We start from the raw sequence: 16,242 nt of genomic DNA, 5'->3' as shown, positions 1-16,242 counted from the left end.
AATGAGATCCTGACTGATCAGGATCAGAATGCAAAAGGACAAAAGGCTGATTTTGTAAAATATAGGTACTTATCATTATAAACTATCCTTTTAGAATTGCTGTCATATTATTCCCAAGATTTTTTTAAAAAATATGACTCTTTCATATACCCTACTTCATTGAAAATGTAATAAACACATAGGAAATGACTGCATTATCCCTGCAGATACATAATACACAATTCTGAATTTTCGAAAAATATTTCAATCTTGACTTGTTGCTTTAATGGATAATACCTCTGAATAAAAGTGTCTTCCTCCCTGTCTGACTTCTTATTTTATTTGAAATAAATTTAGTCTACAGAACAAATAGCAAAGGGCATTCTCATATGAAATTGGCAGTCTGGTCTTTGGGATAAAGATCTACTGGTGCTATGTAATTTAAAGAATTAACAGTTTTCCTGTAGTGAGGGTAGCAATTACTATACTCAATTTATAGTTTGCCTTATATTAGATCTCACCATAAAGAGACATGATTGCATAAGGTATTTTTCCTTTATCATATGATAAAGTATGTAACAACCAAATCTATTTCTTTTGAAACTTACCTGACTTTATCCCATCCCAGTTGCCTCAATCTACTCTATTTGGTTTTTGTGATGTTGGTATTTTTTAATATTTTTTTATTGTAAACAAATGGGGTACAACTTGTTTCTCTGTCTGTACATGAAGTAGAGTCATACGATTTGTGTAATCATACATTTACATAGGGTAATGGTGTTTGATTCATTCTGTTATTTTTTTCCTTCCCTCCTACTCCTCCCTCTTCTCCCTCTATACAGACCCTCTTTCCTCCATTCTTACCTCCCTCCCACCCCCCAATTATGTATTATCATCCACTTAATAGTGAGATCATTCATCCTTTGGATTTTTGAGATTGGCTTATCTCACTTAGCATGATATTCTCCAATTTCATCCATTTGCCTGCAAATGCCATAATTTTATTATTCTTTATGGCTGAGTAATATTCTATTGTGTGTGTGTGCATATATATATATATATATATATATATATATAATCACAGTTTCTTTATCCATTCATCAGTTGAAGGGCATCTAGGTTGGCCCACAACCTGGCTATTGTGAATTGAGCAGCTGTGAACATTGATGTGGCTGCATCACTGTAGTATGCTGATTTTAAGTCCTTTGGGTATAGGCCAAGGAGTGGGATAGCTGGGTCAAATGGTGGTTCCATTCCAAGTTTTCTAAGGAATCTCCACACTGCTTTCCAGAGTGGCTGCACTAATTTGCAACCCCACCAGCAATGTATGAGTGTACCTTTTTCCCCACATCCTTGCTTGTATTCTTGATAATCAAAGCAATTCCAATTAAAATCCCATTGATGTACCTCACAGAAATAGAGTAAGCAATCATGAAATTCATCTGGAAGAATAAGAAACCCAGAATAGCTAAAGCAATCCTTAGCAGGAAGAGTGAAGCAGAGGGTATCGCAATACCAGAACTTCAACTATACTACAAAGCAATAGTAACAAAATGGCATGGTATTGGTACCAAAATAGGCAGGTAGATCAATGGTACAGAATAGAGGACACGGACACAAACCCAAATAAATACAGTTTTCTCATACGTGACAAAGGTGCCAAAAATATGCAATGGGGAAAAGATAGCCTCTTCAACAAATGGTGCTGGGAAAACTGGAAATCCATATGCAGCAGAATGAAACTAAACCCCTATCTCTCTCCCTGCACAAAAATCAACTCAAAATGGAGCAAGGACCTTGGAATCAGACCAGAGACCCTGCATCTTATAGAAGAAAAAGTAGGTCCAAATCTTCAACATGTCAGCGTAGGATCAGACTTCCTTAACAGGACTCCCATAGTACAAGAAATAAAAGCAAGAATCAACAACTGGGATAGATTCAAACTAAAAAGCTTTCTCTCAGCAAAGGAAACTATCAGTAATGGGAAGAGAGAAACTAAGAGTGGGAGAAAATCTTTGCCACTCATACTTCAGAGCAAAATTTCCAGAATATATAAAGAACTCAAAAACCTCTACACCAAGAATACAAATAACCCAATCAACAAATGGGCTAAGGAAATGAACAGACACTTCACAGAAGAAGATCTACAAGCAGTCAACAGATATATAAAAATGTTCAACATTTCTAGTAATAAGAAAATGCAAATCAAAACTACCCTAAGATTTCATCTCACCCGAGTTAGAATGGCAATTATCAAGAATACAAGCAACAATAGGTGATGTTGGTATTTAAAACAACAAAATGTAAGTTTCAAGTACATCTAGACTACTTAGATCTCAGGCATATTCCTTGCAGGATATTCTTTCATAAAGGACTTTTTTCTTGAGGCCTACATAGGGGCTAACAAGCACCATGAGAATTAATGGGGATTAGGATACATCTATACATCACTGATAATTTGCAGATAATTTAGAACAGACATAAGAGTCCAATCCTGATGGAGACTCATGGAGTGCCCCAGCATTACAATGTAGTACAGACTCAAAAGTTTGATCCAATGGGGATTTGCAGAATACCCAGAACCAACCATAGAGAATTGATCTTTACCCTAACCAGTCCTTAAGGAATCATTAGTCTCTGGGAGGTCATAGGAGATAAGATAGAACAGAAGAAACAAAAAGTATGTAGAAAGGAGATAGAGGAAGAATAAGGAAATACAATTTTCATTTAGAAGTTCCACATACTTTTCCAGGTCTGTTATTCCCAAATTCTTGGGAAAGTTATACTCTGTTAATTGCAATATTAATTCTGGCTATCAAAGAATAGGGGGGGGGGTCTTTTCAATTTTGTTTATTTTTTTAACATACCAACTCTTTTTTTGTTGATTTTTGGTATTGGTTTTTTAAATCTCAATTTCATTGATTCTGACCCTGATTTTAAATTATTTACTTTATTCTACTGATTTTGATGTCATTTGTTCTTTTTCTAGGGCATTGAGATGTAGCATTTGCCTTTTTACTTGGTATCTTTCTATTTATCCTCTGATTTCTTCTGCTATATATTCATCATTCAAAAGTATATTATTTAATCTCCTAGTGTTGAGTGGTTTCTATTTTTTTGAGATACTGTTGATCTCTAATTTCTTTCCATTATACTCTGATAGACTCTAAGTAATCATCTCTATTTTTATTTGTATTTTCTAAGATTTGCTTTGTGACTTAAAAAAATTTATATATTATAGAGTCTTCTATGTGCTATCATGGAACTCATGAAAAGAGTTGTCTTTGATGAAATATTCTATAAATGTCTATTAGTTCCAGATTATTAGTTGTATATTTTAGTTTTGTGGAATCTTAGTTTATATTTGGATGATATATTCAGTGATAAAAGATCTGTGTTAAAGTCACTTGGTATTATTGTAGTATTGTCTATTTGATTTTTAATATCAAAAAGCATTTGTTTGATGTATGTAGTTACTCTGTTGTTTGAGGCATAAATATTTGTGATCATTATATCTTGTGTGATTCCCTTGAGCAGGAACCTTCTTCTTATTAATTTTGCTATTCTGGCCACTCTATCTGAGAATAGTTATGCCTGCATATATACGAGTCCCATATGAATAGTATATCTTTCATGTTCAGCTATCTTTGCCTGCAAGATGAGTCTGTTAGAGATAGCATTTGTTTTGGTCTTATTTTTTAATCCAATCAGCCAATTTATGACTTTTGATTGAAGAGTTTGGAATGTTTACATTCAGTATTATTGAAATGTTCACATTCAGTATTAATGATGATTTTATTTCCTGTTATTTTGTTTTATTTCTAACATTTAAATCAGACTTGATTTTCCTTGACTATTCTCCTAGTACAATTCCTTTGTATGATGGCTTTCATTTTTATTTATTATTTCTGCTTTATGAAATGTTATATTGAGTATATTTTGTAGTGCAGGCTTTCTTGTTTTGAATTCTTTTACCTTTTGTTTATCATGGAAGATTTTTATTTCATCTTTATTTATTTTTTTTGAAATGATATTGCTAAGTTAGTATTCTTGGTTGGCATCTATTTTCTTTTGGAGATTGGTGTATATTATCCAGGCTCTTCTGGCTTTTAAGGTTTTGTTTGAGAAATTAATTGAAATCTGATTTAAATTACCTCTAAATGTGATAAGATGTTTTTCCCTTGCAGTTTTAAAATTTCTATTCTTATTTTGTAAGTTAGGTATTCTCATTGTCATGTGTCTTTGATGATTTTGTACATTTGTATTTCTGTATAGCTTTTATATTTGAATTTTCATCTCATTCCTAAGGCTTGAAAAATTTTCTGATATTATTTCATTGCAAGGATTGTGCTTCCCTTTAGCTTGTATTTCAGAGCCTTCATCTATCCCAATGATTCTTAAAAATGGCCTTTAATGTTATCCCAGATAACCTTTATTGAAGAAGTTTGATATCTTATGTGGACAAGGTTTAGTGGCACCCCCAAACAAAGATTACTAGTCACAGATTATTTCAAGTTTGAAATATTGTGAGAATTACAAAACATAACAGAGACATGAAGTTGAGTACACACTATTGGGAAAATGGCACTAATACACTTGTTCCATATGGAGCTAATGGAAAACTTAAACTTGCAAAAGTAAAATTTTAACCTTTTAGCTGTAATAAAATGTAAAGCAATAAAATGAAGTATATGTATGTGAGTGCATGACAGAGAAGCAGAAAGAGGGGAAGAAAGAGAGAGAAAAGGGGATGTGGGAGACTTATTTCAAGGCATTGACTCACCTGAGAATGAAGCCTGGGAAGTCCCAAAATCTGTGGACAAAGGAACACTAACGATGGAGTTCCAGTTTGTGGGTGAAGGACTGCTGGTGTGAGTAAGCCTGAGACCTTAGAAGAAGTGAAGTTTCAGTTTGCGAAGGCAGGACAAGACCAATGTTTCAGCTCAAATAGTTAAACAGGAGCAAATGTCTCCTTTCAGGAGCTTTTTGTTCTGCGTATCCTTTCAGTTGGTTGGATTGAGCAAAGTCATATTTGGAAGGACAATCTTTTTTTACCTAGTCTTTCAGTTTCATTTTTAATATCATAAAAAGAAACTTCCCACACAGACACACTCAGAATAGATTTGACCAAATGTTTGGGCATCTCATGTTTCAGTCAAGTTGGAAGATGAAACATTGCATGTCTGCCCTTTCTGTCAATTTGGCTTTCTTATCCATGTCTTTAAATAATATTTAATATTTAAATAGAGACAATAATAGACCATGATTCCTTATAACAAGGCAGTTATCTTGCATATCAACAAAGACACAATAACATCTTTTTATTCAAACACCCACAATGTATTCTTAATAAAATAGAGAAAAAAAATCATAATTATGGCCCTGCTTTCTATAACTGACCACGAAGTACTAGCTAGAACTTAATACTGTCTTCTACTAGTCATTCTGTATTCTCTTTGTCCTCTGCTGATAGCAGTTCTGCACCTAGTGCATAGCCCCAAATCCTTATTCCTGAAGGATGTGGGCCATCTGTAGTCATTACAGAATTAGGCTGTTGAAGTGTTTTTTGATACTATTTACAGGGCCTGTTATTATCAAGAGACACAGTAAAAGAACACTTTTATTCCAGAAATACTTTGCTTTATTTCTATCATGGGGTTGTTTTTACTAGTAGTTCATATACAGTTGTGTAACTCATTTTTTTTCCAGTTAACCAAAGTATGAAAAGTAGCTTGTTGGAAAACTTAGCTTTCATTTACATGGAATTTATATGAGATTTCATTTTAATTTAATGCACTGATGGTAGAAGCAGTTCTTTCTTTGATTTCTAGGTCAGTCAAGTTTAAGTCATGTAAAGAGAAAATAAAAATGTTCCTAATGGGTCATTAGGGTAATAATGAATGTCACCCTCATTTTTATCGCCTTTATTTCTTCCTGGACCTGTGAAACCTGTTTGAGACAAATAGTACCACATATTGGGTGTAGACAGAGAGCACATACATCCATCTGGAAAACCTAACCCAAGTCCTGCATGATTTTACCACTTGGCTACCACTATAACTGAATCTTCAAGAATCTGTACCACTGTTCTCTCAAATCAAATGTTTCAAAGGTGGAAGGGAATGTGATGATATCAGTAAATTCCATGAATATGGACATTTTACCACACTTTTTTTTTTAAACTATAGCATTATATCTATACATAGTATTTGAGTTCCTTTTGACATAACATATATAAGAATTTGATTTCAATCCACATTCTCCCTCCCCTTTATTATCCTCCTCCCTCCCCACTTTCTCTCTACTGATCATCCTTTCACACATTTATTTATTTTTGATAGTTACTTTCTACATATACATAATGAAGTCATTTCCTTTAGAAAATTCATATATGTATATAAGGGTCTGTTAGATTCATTTCACATTTCTTTTCCTGTCCCTTTTTTCCTCCCTCCCATTCTCTTACTTCTGTTCCACTAAACTTCCTTTTTTATGTGATAGCTGATCACTGCTCCCAGTTTCTGCCCCTTATTTTTCTTTAGCTTCCACATATAAGATAAAACATGCAAACCCCTGACTTCCTAAATCTGTCCTATTTCATTTAGCATGATTTTCTCCATTTCCTTCCATTTACAGGTAAATGCCATTATTTCATTCTTTATGACTGAGTAAACTTCCATTGGGTATATATACCATATTTTCTTGATCATTCATATATGGATGGAGACATTTGGGTTGATTCTGTAATTTGACAATTGTGAATTATGCTAATATAAATATCGTAGTGGCTGTATCTCTGTGGTATGTTAATTTTAGCTCTGCATTTTAGTTCTTTTGGATAAATACTGAGGAGTGGGGATAACTGGGTTGGTTATATAGTCCCATTAGGGTCCATTCCTAGTTTTTTGAAAAATCTACACTGCTTTCCAATGTAGTTAAATTAATTTGCCATCCCATCAACAGTGCATCAGTGTACCTTTTTGCCAACATCCTTGCCAGAATTTATTATTATTCATATCCTTGATAATTGCCATTTCAATTGGATTGAGATAAAATCTTAATGTAGTTATGATTGGTATTTCCCTGATTACCACCGATTTTTGAACATTTTAAAAATCTATTCCTTGGCCATTTGAGAAATTTCTTTTTAATTCTTTTGCCTATTTATTGAGATATTTTATTTTTTGGCATTGAATTTTTGAATTCTTCATGTGTCCTGGATATTAAATCCCTATCAGAGGAACAGCTGGCAAGGTTTTCTTCCATTCTATAGTCTGTCTCTTCATTTTATTAACTATTTTCTTTCTTGCATAGATGTTCTTAAATTTGGCATTATACTTACTGATTCTTGATTTTATTTTTTGAGCTATAGGGTCTTGTTGAAGTCAGTACGTGCACATATGTAAAGGAGGGTAAACCCTTTGTTTTCTAGTAACAGTTTCAAGCTTTCTGGTCTAATTCCTAAGGCTTTAATTCATTTTTGATTTTACTATTGTTCAGAGTGAAAGCAATCTAGTTTTATTTTTCTACATAAGGATATCCAGTTTTCCCTGCACCATTTGTTTAGAAAACTCTTTTCTCCAATACATATTTTTGGCACCTTTGTCAAGTATCAAATGACTCTGAAATATATGTTTTTGTCTATATATCTTCTATTCTGTTCCTTTGTCTTCATGTATATTGTGATGCTCTTTAACTAGTCCCTGTAGTATAGTTCGAGATCAGGTATTGTGATGCTTCCTGTGGCACATTTCTCATTCAGAATTGTTTTGGCTATTTTAGACTGAATTTCAGTACTGTGTTTTCTTTTTTTTTTTTTTTTTGGGATTTTTTTTTTTTTTTATTGTATTCAAATGGGATACATGTTGTTCTCTATTTGTACATGGAGTCAAGGCATACCATTTGTGTAATCATACGTTTACATAGGGCAATGATGTTTGATTATTTTTTTTTCCTTTCCCCCCCACCCCTCCCACCCCTCTTTTCCCTCTATACAGTCCTTCTTTCCTTCATTCTTACCACTCTCCTTATCCCTAACCCTAAACCTAATGCTAACCCCTCCCACCCCCCATTATATGTCCTCATCCGCTTATCAGCGAGATCATTCGTCCTTTAGTTTTTTGAGATTGGCTTATCTCACTTAGCATGATTCTAGTTCTGTGAAGAATGTAATTGATATTTTGATGGGAATTGCCTTGAATCTCTGTTACTTTTGGTGGTATAGCCATTTTGACCATGTTAATTCTATATAAGAACATAGGAGGAATTTTCATCTTCTGAGGTTTTCCTTTCTTTCTTTCTTCAGTGTTCTGTAGTTATGTAGAGATCTTTCATTTTCTTGGTTAATTTCCATTTTTAAAAGTTATTTTGAATGCAGCATTTTTCCTAATTCTTTTTCATCAGGTTTTTTATTGATCTATAGGAACACTATTGATTTATGTTGATCATGTGTCCTACTACTTTACTAAATTTTTTTTATCAACTCTAGAAGTCTTTTGCTGGAGAACTTTTTTTCTTTTTGTCTTCTAAATGTAGGATCATGTCATCAGTAAATAGGAGTAATTTGAGCCCTTTTCCTTTTAGTATCCCCTTAATTTACCTCTTTTGCCTGATTGCTCTGTCAAGAGCATCAAGTATTATTTTGAATAGGAATATTGAGAATCAATATCCTTGTCTTGTTTCTGTTTTTAAAGGAAATGCTTTAAGTTTTTCTCCATTTGGTATGATGTTGACTTTGTACTTGTCATATAAAGCCTTTGTAATTTTGAAGTAAGTTCATTCTATTACTAGTTTCTCTAGTGTATTAAATATGAATGGGTACTGCACTTTATAAAATGCTTTTTTATGCATCTATTGAGATAATCCTGTAATTCTTATCCTTAAGTCTCCTTATGTGATGAATTATATTCATCTGTGCATGTTTCACCAACCTTGCACCCCTGGGATGAACCCCACTTGGTTGTGGTAAATTATTTTCTTAATATGTTTTTGAATAAGGTTTGTTAATAATATTTTATGAAGGATTTTTGCATCAGCGTTCATCAGGGACATTGGTCTGCAGTCTTGTTTCTTAAATGTGTCTTTGTCTGGTTTTGGTATCAGGATTACACTGGTTTCATATAATGTACTTGGGAGTGTTCCTTCCCTTTCAATTTCATGTAATAATTTGAGAAAGACTATGCTAGTTCTTTAAAGTTCTGGTAGAACTTAGCTAACAGTTCATCTCATTCTGTGCTTCTCTTTGTTGAGAGAGTTTAAATTTTTATTTTAATTCATTAGTTCATATTGGTCATTTTAGATTTTTTAGATCTTCCTGGTTCAATTTTGTCAGGTCAAATATGTCTAGAAATTTTTGTCCATGTCTTCTAGCTTTACAGTTTATTGGAGCATACATTTTCAAAATAATTTCCAGTGACTCTCTGAATTTCAAAGGTGTCTGTGGTCATGTCTCCTTTTCATCTCTAATTTTGGTCTCTTTTGAGTCATTTGGCTAGCAGTTTATCTTTTTACTTATATTTTTGTAGAATATACCATTTGTTGCACTGATAGCTGTATTTTTTTTTATTCTCAATTTCATTGATTTTTGTCTTTAATTTTTATTAATTCCTGCCTGGTACTGTTCTTGGGGTTACTTTCTTTTTCTAAAGCTTTATTTATTTGGGATCTCTCTCTCTCTCTCTCTTTTTTTTTTTTTTTTTTTTGATGTAGAACTCAATGTAATAAATTTTCTTTTTAATACTGCTTTCATAATGTCTCAGAGAGTCTGATGTATTGTTTCATTATTTTAATTTGTTTCTAGAATTTCTTGATTTCTTCTCTCATTTCTTCTTTGATCCATTCTTTTTTGAGACCGGGTATTGTTCATCTTCATGTGTTTATGTGGTTTCTATTATTTTTCTTGCTGTTGACTTCCATTATTGTCTGTTAGGATATATGAGATTATATTAATTTTCTTTTATTTTCTAAGACTTACATTGTGATCTAGAATATGTTCTATTTGGAGAAGTTTCCATGACCTGCTGAGAAGAAGGAAAATTTAGCTGTTCTGAGGTGAAATAATCTGCAGATACTTGTTTGGTCTATTTAATTTATAGTTTTATTTTGGTTTGATATATCTTTATTGGTTTTATGCTTTGATGACCTGTCTTGATGACAGGAGTGTGTTGAAGTCACGCAGTATTATTGTATTAGTTGACCTTATGACACACTTCCTTTATGCACTGTGGAATGAGTTCTGTCATCTGAAGCAACAAAATGAGGAATATTGTGTTGGTAAATAAGTCATTTTATATGTTTTCCCCAGTTTTTCAGAATCAGTCCATTCCAGGAAGACTACTCTATATCCAGTGTAAATGCATGTTCTAGCTGGAAGATAACATTCCCTTTTCCCTGATGGAGTCATTCCAATATCATCAACTTCCCTAAGGTTATTGGCTGATTGACCCAAAAAATAGTGCCATATCAGTGTCTTTGCTGCTGGTAGATTAAGAATCCAGTAATACTTATAGTTAGATCAGTTTCAGTAAGTAGAAGTCCATGTTCTTGATTCAATACATAATGTATGTCTTATTTTGTTCATGAGCTCATTGGATTGGGAAAAGTTGACTGGTAACCTCAGAAAGAATTATCCTTAAAGCCATCTTTTTCCTGAAGTCACTCTTGGTGAAACATTTATATGTGACCAAATGTCTTCAGTTTTTTTTTTTAATCCATCAGAGGTTTATCAATATACCTCTCTTATTTTTACAGTTCAAATTTGACCTTATTTACTTAAAGAATCTTTTGCTTAACAGATCAAATAAGAATTTAGTAAATTACCCATCAGTTTCACTTCTAACAAATTGATTATCAATAGCCAACTCCAAGATCTTCTCATGGATCTTAAACTATTATGATTGGTGATTAGTAGTTAGTTTAAATCTCCTATCCAAATACAAAGTGTACTAATCTTGTCTTGATGGTTGAATGTCTCTACTTATCCTCTGCTCCTCCAGGATCTAATTACTTTCATTCTATATAGTTTTCCCAATTTAATAGCAGCAGTACCACTGTAATTTATGACCTATGGAGAAGAGTGATCAAAAAGTTCCTCAAGGAACTTTTCCAACTTTGTGTTGGAATTTACTTCACATTTAGTTTTCACAGTTTTAGTGAAAAATCTTGGCATCTCATTTCATTAGATGAGACAGAGGATAAACCTGCTTTACTTAAGTCAGTTAATTTCAATCTAAGTCACATTATTTAAAATGTCTTCATAGCAACTGCTAGTTACAGCAGTCTTGAAATTATATGCTCCATCTTACTGAATTTTCAAATTAGGAAATATGCCTGTTAGACTCTTAATGGTCATAGCATTGACTAAAACTTTTATGATTTTTTTTTAAAAGCAGCACTTCATTGTTTTCCCTTGCAAATTGTTCCCTGGTATTCTTGCAGAATGAAGATTAAGGGAAAATGAATAATAAAACTTAACTCAGAACTTCAGTAATTGGGCTTCCTGCATTCTTTCCCATTCCAAAAGAAGAGAAGACATAATCCTGCAAAGAAGTAACTTCATGGACAGCTGCATTTTACAGTTTCAGTTGTCATCTGATGATCCATATCTCCTGGCTCTTTACATTCCCACTAATTGGCTTAGCAATATTAGTGAAATAGGAGTAAATAATCTGCAGATGAAGAAGAAAGGCTTCCCTTAACAGTGAGAGTGTTCCATCTGGCATAATTCCAGAAACTGTAGGGGATTCCTTTCTGAAGTCTTAAACCCTGAATCCTCTTCTCAATTGTGAAATGACTGAGACTATATTGTTAACATGTAGATCTTTTCTCATTTTCTCAGCTTAACAGATATTCTGGATCTCTTTCCCCAAAGAGATGTCTCATGACATGGGATACTTTTTCCAGATATTCACTAATTGTTACTCAGCTACTTTTGGCCAATCACCAAGGCCATTATTACTTAATCTAGGATGGCCTGCAATTCCTCCAGTTTGGCCCTGGACTTGCCCTCTGGCAGGGTCTGTTACCTCTAGAGTGTGCTGGTGGTGAACTGAGGGGTTTTTCCCCAGTTTTTCCAAGTTCCTAATAGACCTGAAGTCTTCCTGCTCTCAGAGAAATTGAGTTCAGGTCCTTATTGGTCCCTTGGTAAATACCTGGAGCCTCTTGCCTTGTGTGTAAGCCAGAATGGATGTCTGAATTACACCTTTGTCTCCTCCCAGATGATGTACTTCCTTCATGTCAGCCTCTCTCATATTTTTTTTCTTTCTTTCCATTCATTCCCTCTTCCCAGCTTTCATAGTCACCTTGCCTTTTATCACCTTGGTCTTTCTCTGATTGCTTCTTTTTCTTTTCTCCTTTATCCCTTTTGCCCTCTACTCTTATTCTTTCCCCTTGTGTCCTACCCTTAGGAATTATGTGTGTCCAAAGTAGCTGATTAATCCCCTGATTATCCTGTCTGATTGGTATCTTCAGGTGGCTGCTGGGGTCTTTTTTTAGTAAAACTAGTCTGCTACATGATGGATAGAAGATGATTAGGGTTCTTTACTGGACTTTATTTCTCCTGAAACAAATATTGCTTTGTAATAGAACTCATCGCTTTTTTTTTTTTTTTTTTGGTACTAGGGCACTCTATTACTGAGCTACATCCCCATACCTTTTTATTTAATTCTAAGACAGGGTCTCATTAAATTGCACAGTCTCACCTTGAACTAGTAATCTTGTCTCACCTACTCAAGTAGCTGGGTTATAAGCGTGGGCCCTGCTTATTACTTGATTATTACTTGACTTACGAAAAATGTTCTTTACCTTGTAGCCTCAGTTTCTAATTTATAATAGGGGAAGATAGCTGTAGAAGATAACTAAACCAGACATATTAATTCCATACAATTTTTATTAAATGATTCTACTAATTAGTAATATAGATTTACTGTGTGACACAATATTTTAAGAACTTCATACATCTATTTACTCATGTCAAAGAAGAAAATCAGAGTGGAGTAACATTGGTTTGAGGGTGTGAAAATATAAATTAAAAGGCCATTGTTAAATCAGGTATTGGATACATCTGTAGCAGCACTTTTGAAGTGGCCTGCTTGCACATACACAAGATACTTGTGGATCTTTGGACTAGGCCAACCTTCAGTGCACTGGCATTTGTTAACCATTTGTAAATTCTCCTGCTCCTCCTAAACTGCCTGAAGATTGAAACAGCTCCTTATCTTTTTCTTACAGGACTGTTGTTAGTATTGATCACAATTCTTGACAAGCAAATGCTGTATTTATTATGGTTTTAAGTTTTTTAAATATGGTCACTATTTTTAAAACCTCAGAGCATGCTTATTCCTGGATTGCAATCCCAGTTATTCCCAAATAAAAGTAATTTTCTTTACTTGACTATGTTTATTTTATCCTTGGTTGACCAGTCATTTAAAATTCATCAAATGTAATTCAATATTATTATTTCTGTTTTACGAATGAGAAAACCAAAGTTTAGAGAAGTGAAATGACTGATCCCAGTTCATAAAAGTACACAGTGGACAGAAAGTATTTTGAGAGAATAAGACCTTTCTCAGGTCACCTTTGGTCTGAGATATGAAATAATTTACATATTCAGAAACAGGAACCAAAAATTATTTTGGCAAAAATAGTGAAGTAAGGGGGAGGTAATTACTCAAGAAAAATTGCTGAATAAAAACAATAAATTTATTGTCATTTTAACTGGTACTAATCCGATCCTCTTTTTTTCCTGGGTCATAGTACCCTTAAAAAATAGCCGGTGTATCTCTTGAAGGCTGGCAGACATGAAAGGGAAGAACAAAAGCCTGATCTCATCATATCTTTATTCACTCCCAAATATTTAACTGTTTGACATGCCTAGATGTTCCTATAATACCCACAATAATAGAGGGCTGTGTTTGACCTGACTCAGAGCTTCACCAAAAATGGAAAAGTTTTTCTTCAGACATGGTTAGTGAAAACAATTACAGGGACAGAACTAAAATTTTAAGATGTAATGGTTGAAAATTTCCTAAATTTAATGTAAAACATGTCTACATATCTAACAAACTCAAAGCAGAGTAAACCCAAAGAGATCCACACCAAAACATATTGTAATTAAAGGCTAAAGACCAAAGAGGATCATGAAAACAAAGAAAACTAACTTTATATACAAGAAATTTGTAATAAAATTAATAGGTTATTTCTCATTAAAAACCATGGATGTCAGAGTCAGTGGTATGATATATTCAAAGTGCTAAAAGAGAACAACTATCAATCAAAATTTTTATTTTATTCTTAATTTGTCATTTTATCTTAACATTAATTGTTCAAATTGATGTGATTCACTGATATTTCCATACATGCACATATCATGCATTAATCACGCATTTTTTTCTAATTTAGAAAGTTCTTAAAGCTTTTTCAAAACAGCTGTCTAACCACCTTTCTTCTACTCTTGACACCCATTCCCATCTTCTCCCTCACCCAGCACCTGCTCATCTCTAAAACCTTCTAATTTCTTTATCTCTCCTCCTTCTTCCCCCATCTCTGGAGATCAATATTCCATTTTATATGTCTGCAGGGTTGACTTAGTGGTTTCCTGAGATGAGTTAGATCACGGGATATTTGTCTTCCAGTGTCTGACTTGGATCACTTAACATAATTTTCTCAATTGCATCCAAAATGGTGCAAATGACAGAATTTCATTCTTTTTATAGCCAAGCAGTATTCCATTGTATAAATACACCATATTTTCTTCATTTATCTGCGTAAGGGCATCTGTTGTGAATAATGCTGTAGCAAATATGGAAATGCAAGTTTCTTTTTAGTATAAGGATTTCATTTTCTTTGAATGTATACCAAATAGTGGTAGTACTGGGTCATATACAGTTCTGGTTTTAATTTTTTGAGAAATCTCCATACTTTTTTCATAATGACTATACTAATTCATATTCCCACCAGTACTGTGTTTTACTGTATCCTTGCTAGTTTTTGTTATTTCTTATCTTTTTGATGATAGTCATTCTAACTGGGATAGGATGATATCTCATTGTGATTTTGATTTACATTTTTTCTCATGAGCAGTGAAACAGCATTTTTCATGTGTGTGGGGGGGATATTTTTATGTCTTCATTTGAAGTATCTTTTTAGTTATTTATCCCATCTTTAATTAGATTTTTTAGGGAATGTTGGGTTTTGTGTGTATTCGTTTTTTTTATTTTTTAATTTTTTTTAGTTCCTTGGATATTTTGGGTGTTAAGCTCTTGTTGGATGTGTTATTTGAAAATTTTTAATTCTTTTTCTGTAGATTGTTTCTGAATTCTATTGATTGTTTTCTTTGCAGAAACTTTTTTACTTTGACATTTCTATTTTGTGATTTTTCATTTTTCGCTTCTACTTTTGAGTTATCTAAAACACAAACAAACAAACAAACAAACAAACAAAAACACCCATTGTGTATACCACAGTATTGAAATGTTTACCCTACATTTTCTTGTAGTTATTTTTATATTTTCATATTTAAGGGTTAGGTTTTTGTGTATGGTTTTCAGAGAAAGGAATGTAGTTAATTCTTCTGCACATAAATGGTCACTTCTGACAGTTTTTTGTTTGTTTTGTTTTTGTTTTTGGTATTTTGTACCAAGGATTAAACCCAGGGATGCTTAACTTGAGCAATATCCCCAGCCCTTTTTAATCTTTTTTATTTTGGGACATTTTAAAAAAAATTAACTAGGGTCTCACTAAGTTGCTGAAGCTAACTTTGAACTTGCCACCCTCCTCTCAAGCCACTGGGAGTACAGGCCTGTGTCAGGACACCTAGCTCAATTTTGCCAGTTCTTAACAACAAAAGTGAGTGGGGCTGTTTGTTCATGGATTAATTTCTAGGTTCTCTATTCTGTTCCTAAGTGTTGTACAGAATTCATTGTAGCCCTATCAAAATTCCAATGACATTTTGTTTTTCTATTAGTCTTTCTGTTTTAATACAAGCATCATGTAATTTTCAGAACTAAAGCTTTGAGTAGGTATTGTGATGCCTCCAGTCTGATACTTTGGACACAGGATCACTTTGTCTGTGCTGGGTGTTTTGTGTTTCTTTAAGAGTTTTAGGATTTTTTTTTTTTTTTTTTTTTTCTGTTTCTGTGAAGAAACTAATGAAATTTTGGTGGAAATCTCATTAAATCTGTAGATAACTTTGGGTAGCATGGTTATTTTAATTATTTGTGTATGTGTCCTCTATAATTAACAGTATTTTTTGTTACAGAGGTCTTT

The sequence above is a fragment of the Sciurus carolinensis genome, chromosome Y (genome assembly GCF_902686445.1).
Source record: "Sciurus carolinensis chromosome Y, mSciCar1.2, whole genome shotgun sequence".
Lineage (NCBI taxonomy): Eukaryota > Metazoa > Chordata > Mammalia > Rodentia > Sciuridae > Sciurus > Sciurus carolinensis.
Note: the sequence above shows the minus strand (reverse complement) of the source record.